The 16,866-nt window shown below is 40.1% G+C and overlaps 1 long non-coding RNA gene across 2 annotated transcripts; it reads right to left on the bottom strand.

Annotated features, from left to right (window-relative positions):
- Positions 1 to 4,417: 4,417 nt before the first annotated feature.
- Positions 4,418 to 10,717, bottom strand: LOC138956655 (uncharacterized). Of its 2 annotated transcripts, XR_011452745.1 has the most exons (6): positions 10,250 to 10,717; positions 9,667 to 9,762; positions 9,095 to 9,189; positions 8,359 to 8,421; positions 7,925 to 8,018; positions 4,418 to 4,662 (listed from the first exon to the last, which is right to left on the bottom strand). It is a non-coding gene; the product is annotated as an uncharacterized lncRNA (long non-coding RNA). The 2 variants fall into 2 exon arrangements; XR_011452744.1 differs by lacking the exon at positions 10,250 to 10,717 and having other exon boundaries at positions 4,422 to 4,662; positions 9,667 to 10,168.
- Between the last annotated feature and the right edge of the window lie 6,149 nt (positions 10,718 to 16,866).

Raw genomic sequence — 16,866 nt, 5'->3', positions numbered from 1 at the left:
CTGAACACGAAAAGCTGCTTTTCCACATTGTGCATGTGCTGAAAGTGGTCCCCATGGCGGTTTGGGATCCCCGTCAACAAGACCTCACGTGTGACCCAGATAACGGCAAACACGGTTCTGACAAGATAAGACCGCTAAAACAACACGTGCAGAACATGCTAGTATCATTATTTTCTTTTTATTTCAAGTCCATAAAGGTTTAATTAACGCATCCTTTATTTGCGTTTCTTTTGCCTCCGAGTATATTTACACTGATAGCAAGAATATCGTTGCAAATGCGCAAGTAGTGCACTCCAGTTTGAGTGACCATCTTTCTGTTTTTTGCTCGATTTCTCTTAGATTGCCAAAATCACGTCATAAAGGCCACACAACAATCGAATACAGAAGTTTCAAGTATTTTGATGAGTCTGCCTTTTTCTTTGTAGCGTATTCAATTGCAGAGGGCGCTTGCAATATTTTCCACCATATTTTGTGTTCAATAATTGATAAACACGCACCACTACGTCAGCATAGAGTGAAACATCCCCAGCTCCCCACTTGGTTAACCTCAGACATTATCGAGGCTATGGCGATGCGCAGGGCCGGACCCAGGGGGGGGGGGGGGGGGTTCCAGGGGTTCCGGAACCCCACCCCTGGAAAAAGCATGTACCTTGCTTTGACTTTTACTAGTTTTAGCACCAAAACAATGCTGCTCTTAACCCTCAAAACAAGGCCCAGAATGCACCAGATTGCACAGATTTAAACCGTTTTTCAAAAATTTTCCGGGGGAGCATGCCCCCGGACCCCCCTAGTTCGCGTGTGGCTTCGCCACTTCGCTGATTTGCCCCCCCAAAAAAGAAGGAACCCCCCCCCCCCTTACAACTCATTTGGTCCCGCCCTGATGCGTGATTATTTTAAAGAGCGCAACATGAAAACAGAGTATAAACTGCAAAAAAATAAAGTTTTGGACACAGTGAGACAAGCAAAGGCAGAATATTTTAAAAAACTGATTTCTGAAAAAAAGGATACAGCTACAATCTGGCGAGCAGTGAATGAAATTCTTGATAAATCTAGGAAGGGATCAACCAATTCTCATTCACAAATATCTCCAAATGATTTTAACAAACACTTCATTTCGCTAGCAGACAACCTAAAATCTTGTCTCAATCAGAATGATTCCCTTGATACGGATGATTGTTTTGAACAATTAAAAACATTCTGTGAACAAAAGTTGACTCCAACTGACACGTTTTCTATTCCTCCAATCTCAGTGCACGAGGTAGGACAACTGGTAGAACAAATGGCGAATAAGAAGTCAATGGGTCCAGACAAGATTCCAGTCAAGTTGCTAAAACTTGCTTTACCTTACATTGTCGATTCCCTAACTTATGTTTATAACCTAAGCATACAACAAAACGTGTTCCCTTCTATTTTAAAGTGTGCAAAGGTATTACCACTTCCCAAAAATAAGGATATTACAGACTCAAACAACTTTAGACCTATTTCCCTCTTACCTGTTCTATCTAAACCCTTGGAAAAGCACATACAAAAACACCTACTGGCATATATGGAACAAATGAATCTGTTTCATCCTTTTCAGTCTGGATTCCGCTCTAAGCATTCCTGCCACACTGCCTTAAGGCTGTTCTTAACCAGACGAACCATTGGTTCGCCGAACTAAGGTTCGCGAACCATGGTTTGTGTCTTAACTGGGTGAACTTGTTCGGCAAACTCAAGGACTAGTTCGTCCAGTTAAGACACGAAACTGGATCGCCGACAAACGAGGGGAGCTCACTCCGAGTCGACAATAAAAGCAAGTAAGTTATTCCCCTTTCAAAAATGGCTGCCTCCAAGACGAAATCACCGATTGAGTGGTAACTCCGTGCTGGTTGTCGATTTGTCTCTCCTTCCCACTTGATCATGGTGCACGAAGCCTGGTAATCTTGAACTTTAGTGTGTTAAATTCATAGCTCAGAATCGAGTGGCATACTTTACTTATTTTAGATCCAAGTACCTGTAATCAAGCCCAAGAACATTTATCATGAAATTAATTGACGGATTAAGCTCCAAACCTAAGCATTATCAATTAATTTGGTTGTTTGATCGGCGAAAATGGCGTAGGTTGTCAACCAAGGGACTTCAATTACACGACAAAGTTGCCTCCCCTGTCCGCTGACACGGATAATTCCTTCTTTGACGCATGTAATTTGTAAACAAAATGCATTCGTACCAGAGTACGCTATGATTCGTACAGTTCATCGGAGTTCATTCCGTGACTTTAAAGGGATCTAAAAGACTTGTTATGATTACAAGTGCAGGTTCTCCAAATTTGGAGGCTTGAATGCCTCTGAATTATGAGCTATGAATTTAACACATTAAAGTTCAAGATTACCCGAAGCCTTCTATGTCATTTACCCTCCTGGGTTAAAGGTTATAAATTGATTCGAGAAAATAACATGACTGCCACTGGTATGGACTGATCATTGTGTCTACCGTGGAGCCATTGGGGTTCTATGGGAAATGCTACACACACAAAAAATTGCCTGTGAAAAGGGAAAGACGGTGACCAAAAATAAATGATGATAGCGATATTTCTAATTGTGGATCAGCAGAGTCGAGAAGCATACATGATGTTTACCAAAGTGTGTGTGCGTGTCTGTCTGTCCACGTGTGTGTTTGAGCTCTTTTCGGTACAGAATATGAGTATGGGGATTGAGTGAAGAGGGAGACCTAAACAAAAAACTACTCAGGATTTTGGTTCTTTTTTTATATCACAATTCAGTCTGTTTTAATTTTCAAGTTATATCAGAAATTTTCTATTTGCACTGATACACTGGAATCCCTTGTGGATGTATTGCTTTAAAGGGTCTACAAATAGTACTACTGAACCAAAATCATCCTGTTTCTTTACGTTTTGAGCAATTCAATTGGTCTTGATTTTTGTTTTTTAAAAATTTGATTCCTCTTCGTTCTTCTTAAAAAAAAGCTTTCATTGCGATAAACAAAACATTACTGGATAGACGTTTTCTTGGAGAACGTCTGTACAATACAATACAATACAATACAATAACTTTATTAATCTCTAAAAGAGAAATTACATTGCTGAGCGTTTGTGTCCGTAATAATAACATACATAAAACATTCAAAATAAACATTTGTTCTTTGTCCTGAGAAAATATAGCACATTGGTTATCACATAAGAAAGTATATTAAAAATAAATTAACATGCATTCACCATCAACAATGCACAAAAGAAAGTCAGCACCTTGCCGGTTATCACATAATTATTGTCTAAGATTAAGAGAGTAGAATGCAAAACAAAATCAACAATACTGAAACAATACAGAACACTGACCCCGTGCATCAGAGCGACAACACCAGCATCTACCGCCCCACCTTAGAATTGAAGATGTGAATTGCAGATGGAATGAACGAATTTCTGTAGCGTGTGGATCTTGCGGTTGGTTGTCTGAATCTGTTGCTCCTGTCTGTCCGTCTACTGTCAAATTCCGGTCTGAGTGGGTGCGAGTCGTCAGCCAAAATCTTCTGTACCTTGTCAGTCAGTCGTCGTTCATGTGTTGATGTGAAATTGTCCTGCTTCCTCCCAACCACCCCACTTGCTTTCCTGATGAATTTATCTAATCTATCCCTGTCTTGCTTGTTGATGTTGCCACCCCAACACACGGAGCCAAAGTACAACACACTATTGCACGTTGAAGTGTAAAACATCTGAAGGATTTCTTGTCTGATGTTAAAAGACCTGAGTTTTCTCAAAAAGTACAGGCGAGAGTGGAGTTTCTTCACAAGGGCATCAGAGTTTGGTTTCCATGTCAACTTATTGTCTATAATCACCCCCAAATACTTATACTGCTCTACCTTCTCTACGACCTCCCCCTTGATCACTATCTCCCTGTGTACATGTTCCCCCCTCCTGTTGTCCATTATCATTTCCTTTGTCTTCCCCACATTAAGCTCTAAATAGTTGTTTTCACACCACCCCACAAACCTATCTACCTCCTGCCTGTAGTCAGAGTCGTCGTCAACAGTCAGCAGTCCGGTCAGTCCAGTGTCATCAGCAAACTTGGTTATGGGGCAGGAGTCACTAGAACTTCTGAAATCTGCTGTGTAGAGAGAAAAAAGAAAAGGTGAGAGTACTGTGCCTTGTGGTGCCCCTGTGTTTGTGCAGATTGTGTCTGAAACTGATTGCCCCCCCACCCTAACATACTGTGGCCTGTTTGTCAGGTAGTCCATAACCCAGAGGATGGTGGCTGCTGGGACATTCATGCTAAAAAGCTTCTCCGCCATGTATTAGCAAGCATTTAAAGTAGGAGGACGATATGGAACGTACGATAAAAGGATGTGCTTTAGCTTTCTGTCTCATCATTTATAAATGTTGCCCTTCAATCACACACACACACACACACACACACACACACACACACACACTTTTGATCCAGCTCCAACCATATTTCATAAGGCTTTATTCAGGGTTGTCTCTTGTTCTTAAACATCCGATTTCTAAGCACACGTCTGTGCTGAGAATATGAACATGAACCGATATGAACATCAATGTCAGCCGCCTTTTTATTATGAAATAATGTTCATTTGTGTTCCAAACACTTCCGAAGAATACTTGTTGGTGTGTCTTCAGTCGCCCTGACATCATCACAACTCGACCCTGTCCTGCAAAAATACAAATATGTACAGGGTGACACCCAAACATTCAACCCAAACAAATGCTTATTTCTTTTACATCTGTTGACCAAATTAGTTTTTTTTTTTTTTTTTTGTTGGTCCCTGTCCTGTCCTGTTTTGTCTTGTCATGCCTTGTCTTGTCTTGTCATCCCTCTTTTGGCCTACTGGCAACCTTTTCCTAACTTGTCTTGTCATGTCTTGTCTTGTCTTGTATTGTATATACATTTAGCATACATTTGGGTAAAGGTTTGCGAACAGGTAAGAGGTGAAAGAGAGAGAGAGAGAGAGACAGAGAGAGAGAGAGAGACAGAGACAGAGACAGAGACAGAGACAGAGACAGAGACAGAGATGGTGGTGGTCTATGTTACATTACACAGGTCAACACAGTTGCAAGTTCATAGGTTAAAGGCTGCCCTTTTCGTAGCGTTCATTAATTAATTCCTATTGTTTACATGTGCCAATAATGTTATAAAACTGTACCTAAGGGGATATAATAACGATTGGCTGTAGCTTTCGAAAACAGAAAAAAATATTTCAGTATTGCAAAGTGGTGTTGATAGTGTCGAATGTAAACAGAACAGTCTCAAAGTGAAAGTGGATGTTTTCCGGAAATTGCGAAGTTAACAAGAATACAGAAAAGCGCGCTTTCCTGCTTAGCACAATCCGCTACCGCGCTAATCTGGCGTGTCAATATCACTACGTTTTGCACGTGGAAGGTGAGCGATTTCCTTCACGCGGGGATTGACGAAGCTGTACTGTCTGTGTTGACGGTCTAAAAATAGCCCAAGCCCTGGAGAACTGTTTCTAAAGATAGCAATAAACTTTATTAAGAATTGATTATTTCTTGTAATTGGTAAGGACTTCAAACCTAAAACTTTGCAGGAAGCTTAATTTATACATCCCCGCAACGATGGGAAAAGCCCTGGAAGTAAGTAAACTAATTAAATAGGACTTTGTCAGCCTTTAAATGAGGGGTTATTGTGTATAGTGAGGAAATAATTTTCTGATGTATTTTTAATTCATTATTGGTGTTTTATGCAAAACGTACGGTCAATATTGAAAGTTTAAAAAAAGTACTGCCCTCACATTAATACGAAGGCGGGATCACAGCTGGATAAGACAAGGTACGGCAATTTCGACCCGGAGGTCTCTTTCAGGGCGCACAGAGGATGAGACAACACAGGAGAAAAAAAAAACCCACAGATAATAGCACACGGAAGGAACGATTACAGCAGTTATAATTAAATTACTTTGTGGGTCAGGGTTTTTTAGGAGTACAGGGGAAACCCCTTTTAAGACCTTAAAAAATGTGAGAAAATCAAGTCTTAAAATGGAAGGGGTCTAAAAATGGGGGTAATTTACAGAGGTTATGAACAGAACATCTTCTTCTTCTTCAGCGTTCCAGAAATTCTGATCTGGTGACGTGTGAGCTTGTTTGCCCATTTGGGTTCTCCACACTATACTCTGAGAGCATAGTCAGCTTCACTCCGCTTTCGTTGAGTAGGCATGCTGAGTATTTTCGTGTTTCCATAACCCACCGAACTCCGACATGGTTTACAGGATCTTTTCCGTGCGCACTTGGTCTTGTGCAAGCGTGTACACACGAAGGGGATTAAGTCACTAAGCAGGTCTGCACATAAGTTGACCTGGGAGATCGGAAAAATCTCCACTCTTAACCCACCAGGCGGCAGCGACCGGGATTCGAACTCACGACCTCCCGATTAGTGGGCCGACGTCTTACCACTACGCGCCACTTCACCCGTCACAGAACATCTAAAGAAGCAAGATCTTAAAAAGGAGGAAGTCTGAAATGAATGGGTCTGAAAGGGGGGTTCCACTGTGGAAAAGTACCTGTCAGTTTACCTGTATGTATTAGGACTGGGTGGCCGAGTGGTAACGCACTTGCGCTCGGAAGCGAGAGGTTGCGAGTTCGACCCTGGGTCAGGGCGTTAGCAATTTTCTCCCCCCTTTCCTAACCTAGGTGGTGGGTTCAAGTGCTAGTCTTACGGATGAGACGAAAAACCGAGGTCCCTTCCGTGTACACTACATTGGGGTGTGCACGTTAAAGATCCCACGATTGACAAAAGGGTCTTTCCTGGCAAAATTGTATAGGCATAGATAAAAATGTCCACCAAAATACCCGTGTGACTTGGAATAATAGGCCGTGAAAAGTAGGATATGCGCCGAAATGGCTGCGATCTGCTGGCCGATGTGAATGCGTGATGTATTGTGTAAAAAAATTCCATCTCACACGGCATAAATAAATCCCTGCGCCTTGAATATGTGCGCGATATAAATTGCATAAAAAAAAAAATTAAAAAAAATCCCTGCGCTTAGAACTGTACCCACGGAATACGCGCGATATAAGCCTCATATTGATTGATTGAATAAGACCACCCCTGACATGCGGCACATACCAAATATAGATCTACAAGTGCTTTGTGTGAACAGTAAAAAAAATTGTTTTCCTTTTTGCGAATTCATTTCATTAAACACAACAACAACAAAATTCATCAAATTACAGCTGAGCAGAACGGCTTTCACAATTATGACTGGGCCTTTAAAGGCATGTTCCTCACCATATTACCCAGCATATCAGACACCACATGTTTGACTAGGTTTTTACATGGGAACAACAAGACTATACAGGATGGTAAAAAAACCTCCCTATTTTTTTTAATCACATTTTTGACTGCGAAAAAAAAAAGAGATCAAAAAGGAAATAGGGCGCTTTTATTTAGACACCCCTTTTTACGTCCAGCTTCTTTTGGTGGAGATTCAAGTTACAGACACATGTGAAATTCATTAAGCAAAAAGGTTCCCACTATGCACTGCCACAGAACACAACCAGGTTATTAATGTGCGGTACAGTGTATAATTATGTTTAAGTAAAAGGATGCCCTTCTTTTGTTTAATTGGAGCATCTATGATGTCTGACATTTTGGTTCTAACGGTAAGGAACGTATGTTTAGGCTCTAATAAGTTTGTCTTGTCAAAAGCCTCATGCATATTCCTTCCTCCCCATGCAAGACTTTCTTTTATTTGAATATCTGCCTTTATAGTACAAAAATCAAATAAAAAGGTCGCACTCTGCGCATAGCGACAAAAATCGCAATTTTACCAAGAAAACCTCACACTCTTTATGTGGAGAAAGACCCTGACTGTTGCAGTATGTTATGCATTTGAAAACATCTGAAATTGTGTACTTGAATTCTACAGTTTGATCAGTTCTGTGTGTTTAAAAAGTTACCTTGATCATTCTGACATGCTCTTGCTCAAATCACATCCCAGACAATATTGTAGACTCCATTGATAGACGCTGTGGTGCATGGGAGAACTGCATTCTGAGGAAACGAAAAAAATATACACTGAGGAAGAACAGTCACAACAACATTTGCAGCAGCAACAGGCTATATAATTTTATTCAAAGAACACTTAAATAAGGTAAAATGAAAATCAGTGTTGTGTCAGTAAATTTGATTTGGGGGAGATGGAAGGATTGGGGTGGGGGTTTAGAGGCGGGGATAGAAGGATAGCTGGGAACCGGGGAAGGTGGGGTGGCTAACACAGTTTGATCATGTAATGACTGGTACAATGTTTAATATATCTAAAAAGGCAGCAACTCTGTAATGCATTATGTGAACCAACTTCTCCATAAACTAAATAAAGATCAGTAAAAGTTACCTCTTTCATTCTGGAATCTTTTTGGTCTTATCACAGCTCAGACGCAGACTCAATGGACAGATACTGTAATGATGAAAAAAAACACCAGCATTTTAAGGGAGAACAAGAATTATGCAGAGAGGAGAAACAGTAATGAGTAAGAACAACAGCAGCAGCAGCAGCAGACTCAATACTCTTACTCTACATAACACTCTCACTGAATGACTGATTCAGTAACTAAATCCCAGTGAAGTGCAAGTGATCAAAATTACTGATGTAAAAACAGAGAGAGAAAGAGAGAGAGAGAGAGAGAGAGAGAGGGGGGAGAGGGGAGAGAGAGAGAGACAGACAGACAGAGAGAGACAGAGACAGAGAGAGAGACAGACAGACACATACAGACAGGCAGAGACAATGCGAATGTGTGTGTGTGTGCGTCTGTGTGTGTGCCGGTGTGTGCGTGTGTATGTGTGTGTGTGTGTGTGTGTGTGTACATGGGAAATGCAGTGCCATTGAAAACAAACACTTGCTTCATTTAAATATCAACAGTTATACAACATAAGAGGCACTAGAAAAGTTGTACATGAAAATAAATGTTGCAGGGGGAGAGGGTCGATGTTGCTTGCACTTGCAGATAATTATGCACTAACATCCAGCTGTTTTTCTGGGTGTACTGTAACCCTGTAATGTTTAAGCAGAAATTTTTGTGGATCACGTTATGCTTCTGCTTTTAGATCAGTTTGAGTATTTGCAATATTACCTGGATCATTGCGGCATCCTCTTGATCACATCACATTTGAGACTTTGACCTATATAGACTCCATGGGCAGACGCTGAAGTTATTACAAGGGCATTCTGAAAAATGACAATACAAATGCAGAGATGTAGAACTTTACATTACACTTACAGAAGCAACAACCAGAGAGCTGATTTATACAGGTAGAGAGAGAGAAAGAGAAGAAGAAGTAAAAGAAAAAAGAGAGCATAGAAAGAAAGAGGGGTGGGGGATGGGGCAAAGGGAGTGTGTAATGTGACGTGAGGAAGGGGAAGAGCAATGGAAAATGAAACTCTCAGTACTTTTAATTTATATTAACAGTTATGGAACTATTTGAGCACTCCCCATAACCACAATGCACAAACAAGGTACAGACGGCAACACATGTTGCACGGAAGGGTGGGGGTAGTTGGACTGGAGAGTGTTGTTATGGGTTTAGGGTGGTGCTGGGGCGGAGTGTGGATGTAACTTGATAATAATAAGCATGATCAGTTAGAGCTAACAACTATCTTGATCTTCACAGACATAAATTGCACAATGATTTCACCAGCATGTACCTTTATTTTTGCCCTTGAGTTAGGTGGAAGACAATGTTGAGTGGTGAACGCAAGTTGTATTGATCACTGGGTCATCCTGCGGTCCGGGCCATTGATCTGCACATTGCACCAGCACAAACAAACACAATGTTATGATCTCAATCAGCCTGCATGGTCAATCATGAATCTAAGAACACAAACACTGTCCAGATCTAATTGAAAACGAGATCATCATTACTTGGGAAATTCAATGAAAATCTAGCAGTCAACAAAGCAGATAGATCTGTCCTTGCGATTGTTGTTGCAAGCAGATAAATGTGTGAACTTCCTTATCTCAACGTTATCATTCAACATATTGATATTTTGCCTGATGGATGTTGTGCCGATGAGATAAACAAACAATCAAAATCAAAGTCATAAACTTTTGAAGAAAAAAATTAAACAAATTGAGCAGAAAGAATCTAGCTTACTGCTGTGCTGATTTCGACAAAATCAATGCGTTTACATGCCGAAGTCATTCCTGCTTTTATTCATATCATACTAGATGATCCTAATGCACAACAATACGAAAACGAGCTCAGCGAAATGAGTAACACTGCCTCACCTGCACTAACACAATGCTGCAGAAGCGAAGGTCGTCTACGACTGGAAATTTCGAAGTCGAACAGCAGCGTTTTTTCACTCTCAGCGGTTGTCTTGCTCGGAAAAATGAAAAGCTTAACTTGAAATCGAACGGAAGTCACCATTCTACCTTTTCGTTCAAGCGTTGTTTTTATACAATCTCAGAAAATGTAATTTTGACTTGGGTGATTTCGTCCGCCATTGAGATTCAGTTTTTCAATAATTTGTCTTCCTCCTTGGCAGAAGAGTCAAAGGTTCGGCCCGATCTTCAAGGTTTCCAAGACATGACTTGCAAACCCCGAACCTAGTTCGCCGAACCCCCCAAACCTAGTTCGAAAACTCAGGTTCGTCTGGTTAAGAACCAAGACAAGTTCGCCGAACCAGTCTTGAGGTTCGCCGAACCCCACGAACCTAGTTCGCGAACCAAAGGTTCGTCTGGTTAAGAACAGCCTTTAAGCTCTTTATGCGAGACTTGGCTGTCAGCAATAAACAAAGCAGAAATAACGGGAGCGTTGTTTTTGGACTTTAAGAAAGCCTTTGACCTGGTAGATCACTCACTTCTACTAAAGAAATTAAAGTGCTATTTAAAAGACGACTCCGCCTGTGCCTTTTTTGAATCGTATCTTTCAAAACGGAAACAGTATGTATCCATTAACTGTAAAACTTCGTCAAACTTTCTTTCTTTCTTTCTTTCTTTATTTGGTGTTTAACGTCGTTTTCAACCATTCAAGGTTATATCGCGACGGGGAAAGAAGGAGATGGGATAGAGCCACTTGTCAATTGTTTCTTGTTCACAAAAGCACTAATCAAAAATTTGCTCCAGGGGCTTGCAACGTAGTACAATATATTACCTTACTGGGAGAATGCAAGTTTCCAGTACAAAGGACTTAACATTTCTTACATACTGCTTGACTAAAATCTTTGCAAAAATTGACTATATTCTATACAAGAAACACTTAACAAGGGTAAAAGGAGAAACAGAATCCGTTAGTCGCCTCTTACGACATGCTGGGGAGCATCGGGTAAATTCTTCCCCCTAACCCGCGGAGGGGGGGGGGGGGGGGGGGGGGGGGGCAGTCCGGCAGGTTTCACAATCTTCAATCACAGACTTCCTTTTTTTTCAACATCTTGACAGAGACCTTTGAAATAATGTTTTTATTAAAGCCTTACATCCTCCTGGATGAAATCAAGACAAAAACTTGTATGCAGACGCATTCTTGTCGACATAATGTGATATCTTGTTACAGTACTCTATCAAACAAAGGGATAGACTTAAACAGAATTGGATAACCATTTATTCAAAGAATATTGTCCAGAGGCTTTAATAAATTAAACAATAACAATGCAAGCAAAATATCATTTCCGAGCTCAGTGAAAAAAGCAGCAAATAAGGACTAATTATGGGAATTCCGTTCTTCTGAACTGCTATTTCGCTGTGATGCACGTCATGAGCATACCTTCAAAAAGTAACAATGTTAATTGCACTCCATTTCTCTTTTTTGTTTGTTAAAGTAGAATCATTCACCAATAAAAAAAATAAAACGATGTTGGAAAAAAAGTTGAATATTCTTAGAAATAAATACCTGTAAATGTAACCCTACCCTCTAAATGGTGACATCATGACAGCGAAAAAAATACCGAACAAGTCATGTGAAGCGATAATAAAACATTAAGTTGGTTTGAAACTAAAAGATCATCATTGGAACCAGGGACGAGTCATTAACAATGCTAGTGAGATTTGGCTAGCCGAAACCAGAAGACCGAGACGGGTTGCCTCCGCGATGCATATGAACAAAAAAGGCGATTTTTCTCATTTGAGCAGATTTTCACACTAAGCATAACATATCTGTTTATACATTGGGATCCAGGAAATCGAAAGGATACAATGCAATGACTTTTGAATCTGTAATCAAAAGTGTTATTATTACTTGCAATTTTTAGAATGTTATGTAACACATTTAATAATACAATTCTGAACTTACATAACTTGACGAAATGTAAAACAAGTCGCGTGAAGCGATATATAAACCTTTAGTCAATCTATAGGCATCAAATTAAAGGATAAACTCAAAAAAACAGTCATCGGCGAGACTAAATTCAGATAGTCTCGGTTAACCATACCCGAAAACCGTCACGGGTCACACTCGTCTCCGCGAAGCATACTCAACCTGTTTTCTTTAATTCTGAACGCGTTTTTAAAGTAAACAATACATATGTATATATATTTTAAATCAGAAAAAGATAAGAAATACAATGCAGTAATGTTTGAATCTATAATGAAATATTTGTTATTGATGACAATTTTAATGAGCGAACTTATTCGCTTATTTTCAAGCTACCTAGCTCTAATGCAATATCAAAGTCCCGACTGAGTCAAAGATTACTTGACAGTTCCGCCCCAACTATCACAAAAACGGAAAAGACGTCCTCAAAGACTGTGGCAGAGTACCTTAACGCAGTCCTAGTATATCCAATACAGATTGCACTGTGGCATAGTACCTGGATGCAGTCCCAGTATATCCACTGCAGACTGAACTGTGGCATAGTACCTGGACGGGGCAGTCCCAGAATATCCACTACAGACTGAACTGTGGCATAGTACCTGGACGCTGTCCCAATATATCCACTACAGACTGAACTGTGGCATAGTACCTTGACGCTGTCCCAGTATATCCACTACAGACTGAACTGTGATATAGTACCTGGACGCTGTCCCAGTATATATCCACTACAGGCTGAACTGTGGCATAGTAATTGGACGCTGTGTCAGTATATCTACTACAGACTGAACTGTGGCATAGTACCTGGACGCTGTCCCAGTATATCCAGTGCTGCACACTGAACCTTAATTGGCACAAGAATCAGAGAGGAAGAGGTAACCTTAGCCAATGGTGAAAAGGTGGTTAACAACAACCAAGAAATAAGATGAAATTGTTTTTAAATCGATTTCGGAAATTTTATTTTAATCATAATTTTTATATTTTTAATTTTCAGAGGTTGTTTTTAATCCGAATATAACATATTTATATGTTTTTGGAATCAGAAAATGATGAAGAATAAGATAAACGTAATTTTGGATCATTTAAAAAACAAATAAATTTAATTACAAATTTCAGATTTTTAATGACCAAAGTCATTAATCAATTTTTAAGCCTCCAAGGTGAAATGCAATACCAAAGTCCGGCCTTTGTCGAAGATTGCTTGGCCAAAATTTCAATCAATTTTATTGAAAAATGAGGGTGTGACAGTGCCGCCTCAACTTTTACAAAAAGCCGGATATGACGTCATCAAAGACATTTATCGAAAAAATTAAAAAGATCTCTGGGGATATCATACCCAGGAACTCTCATGTAAAATTTAATAAAGATCGGTCCAGTAGTTTACTCTGTATCGCTCTACACACACACACGCACAGACAGACAGACAGACAGACAGACAGACACACACACACACACACACACACACACCACGACCCTCGTCTCGATTCCCCCTCTATGTTAAAACATTTAGTCAAAACTTGACTAAATGTAAAAATGACGCCAAGTATTAGACAACCTGCGGTGCATATGACACAATTAACTCTCGTGACGAAACGATTGGTTCGTGACTTCGCGTCATCAACCGGTTCATGAATGGCCCTTGTATGAATGACATTCTTTCTGTTGGGATGACGTATGAACCTCATCATTAAAGTGACTTGGAAAATCGGTTGGATTTAGGTACCCCCGAAGTCGGTCAGAATTGGATATTCATCCACACTGACACGCGCGCGCGCACGCACGCACCACGCGCGCGCGCACGCACGCACGCACATATGCAACAATAACCATAACAAAAATCAAACTTTTAAAAGCACTTGAAAGTAAACAAACAAAGCAACTATTGATTCCCTACGATTATATGATCGTGACTCACTGTCTTTCCAAGTTGGAACGTTTTCAATCTGCTGTCTGACGTCATCAAAGTGTTGAAAAACGTACGGCGATGTCTATAAAACTCTCACTTGACCACAACATTCACAATGCAGTGCATTCAAGGATTGAAAAAAAACACTGGCATTGATCAGACACAGTCATTGAATGTTGTTATTTTAAACATGAATCTGCTTAACATTTGGTAAGAAATGACCGTCAATAGTGCCGGGCGGTCGTGAGAATTCAAGGTTTTCAGAGACAGACAGTAAATAACGTGTTCCAAAATAAACACATGCCGAAAAATTCTGTAGTCAGCCAGTTGATCATCTGCCTGACAACAGATAGGAAGTGTAAAATTGGTCGCATCATGACAATTTGCTGTGTATGGCGGTTATAGCAGACGATTTGTCTGCAGGGCGGTCGTGAGAAAAAATGAGACAGACACCTTGCCCGAGTGACAAAATGACCAAGCGCAAGTAGAATAAGCCGTAGTTAGCCTTTCAAAACCATTTCATGTCGTGATTTGATGGAAATTGCTACTTATTAAAAGCATTTTACGTCAAAACCTTTTGACAGCCATTCAAACTGAACAGATTTGTAATTAATGTTTTTGAGACGGACACATTTAGGAAAAAGACCGTTTACTTCACATGCGATTGTATCGACTAAATATAAACACATTCATTGGTTTTTTTAACTAAGTGTGTTCATCTATCTCTGTTCTTTGGTTTTTAATGTACATTTAACTGGATTTCTTTGTGTGTTTTTTTACTGGTGCCTTTGTCTATTGCAATGTGGCTGAAAAGGGAAATCGTGTCCGTCTCATTTCTCACGACCGACCTACCTCTTTCGCAGGTGGGGAATACAAACTTGACTTGAATTCGATCAAAGTTTATTTTTCATATGTAAATTACGAAGACATTCGACATAGACCAGTGAAAATTCACGACTAAACAAAACGAAACATTTTATTTAATATCAAAGTCAGGGACATACCCGACTCTGAAGACTGTGAAACCTGTCAGGAGTGGTGTCCCTCAAGGGTCTGTATTAGGACCTATCTTGTTCTGTATTTATATAAATGATTTACCCTTTCATGTGTCCGATGAAAAAGTTAGATGTGAGTTCTTCGCGGATGACTCTTCTGTTCACACCAGTCAAAAATCTTTGGAATCCGTCAACTCTTCTCTTCAAACAAGTGTGGATGAAATCACTGAGTGGTGCGTTTCTAATGCAATGATCATTCATCCGATTAAAACAAAGAGTATGGTGATAACCACGAGACAAAAACACCAATTAAGTCCTGTACAATTACAACTGTCAGTTGGTTCAACTCAAGTGCAGCAAGTTAGGGAACATAGATTATTGGGTGTTACCATTGATCAAGAGTTGAAATGGCAAACTCATTTGAGTAATATTTGCAAACTAGTATAACAAAATTTGTACCTGTTATCAAAATTAAGGCATTACGCAGATTCTGCAGCACTCAAAATGTTCTATTATGCCCACAAAATGCCTCATATAAACTTCGCATCGACACTTTGGGATAACTGCAGTGATGTTCATTTAAAAAGACTCAATTCCCTGCATCGCCGAGCTGCAAAACTTATTCTGCATGATTTGAATAGGTCCACGGATGATAAACTAAAGCTCTTGAATTTCCTCCCCTTGAAAGATCAGTTGACGTTAAACAAGGCTGTGTTCATGTATACAATTCTAAATGACGACTGTCCTAAATATTTGCAATCACATTTCAAACATGCCACAAAGAGATATGGATCCCAAAAAAGCATCCCTCCTATACCTCGCATATACCTCTACAAATCGAGCTTAGCCTTCTCGGGAGCGTTTCTCTGGAACTCCTTCCCCCAACAGATAAGAAATGCAGAAATGCAACTTCAGTGAAAATGTTTAAGAGACAGTCACGTTCACACATCATTCGTGAATGAAATGTCTTGTTCGATTGTTATTTTGTTAAACATTTTGTACTAGTGTTAACGGATGTGTAGCTGATCGGAGCAACTTTATTCCCAAATGAAAGGTATAACTATGTCAATGTAATTTTGTAATTTTTGAGTTCTCCTTATATAATTCCTTAAATGCACATTGTGTTGCATTCCATACAATGTATTTCTGTATTCTATATCATTGAATTTATATTTTTAATGTGCGTCTGTCTTTATGTGTTGTATAAAGGGCAGGTTGGAAGAATAGGCTTTGCCTAAAACCTTTATCCTTTTGTAATAACGTTCAAAGTCTGAGTCTGAGTCTCTCTCTCTCTCTCTCTCTCTCTCTCTCTCTCTCTCTCTCTCTCTCTCTCTCTCTCTCTCTCTCTCTCTCTCCTTGAGTGCACGTGTACCCAGCAGGAGGGGGGTGCTTCGGGTCAGAAGTGGGGTAAGCACTTTGGTCTTCAATCTTTGGGTTCTTGCTTTCAGTGGAGAAGATGCCAACACGAAATTGCACTATGCTCTACTATTTATTGTCCTTGTCTATCGGACACGAAGAAGGGAAGCTACAAATCGCCCCAGGTCTCTCTCTCTCTCTCTCTCTCTCTCTCTCTCTCTCTCTCTCTCTCTCTCTCTCTCTCTCTCTCTCTCTCTCTCTCTCTCTCTCTCTCTCTTTCTCTCTCTCTAATTGTCTCTCTGATTCTATTTTCTTCTCTTGCGCTCGCACACACACACACACA

This window comes from Littorina saxatilis, unplaced genomic scaffold, assembly GCF_037325665.1.
Source record: "Littorina saxatilis isolate snail1 unplaced genomic scaffold, US_GU_Lsax_2.0 scaffold_1693, whole genome shotgun sequence".
Classification (NCBI taxonomy): domain Eukaryota; kingdom Metazoa; phylum Mollusca; class Gastropoda; order Littorinimorpha; family Littorinidae; genus Littorina; species Littorina saxatilis.
This window is presented reverse-complemented; position numbering and strand designations above follow the sequence as displayed.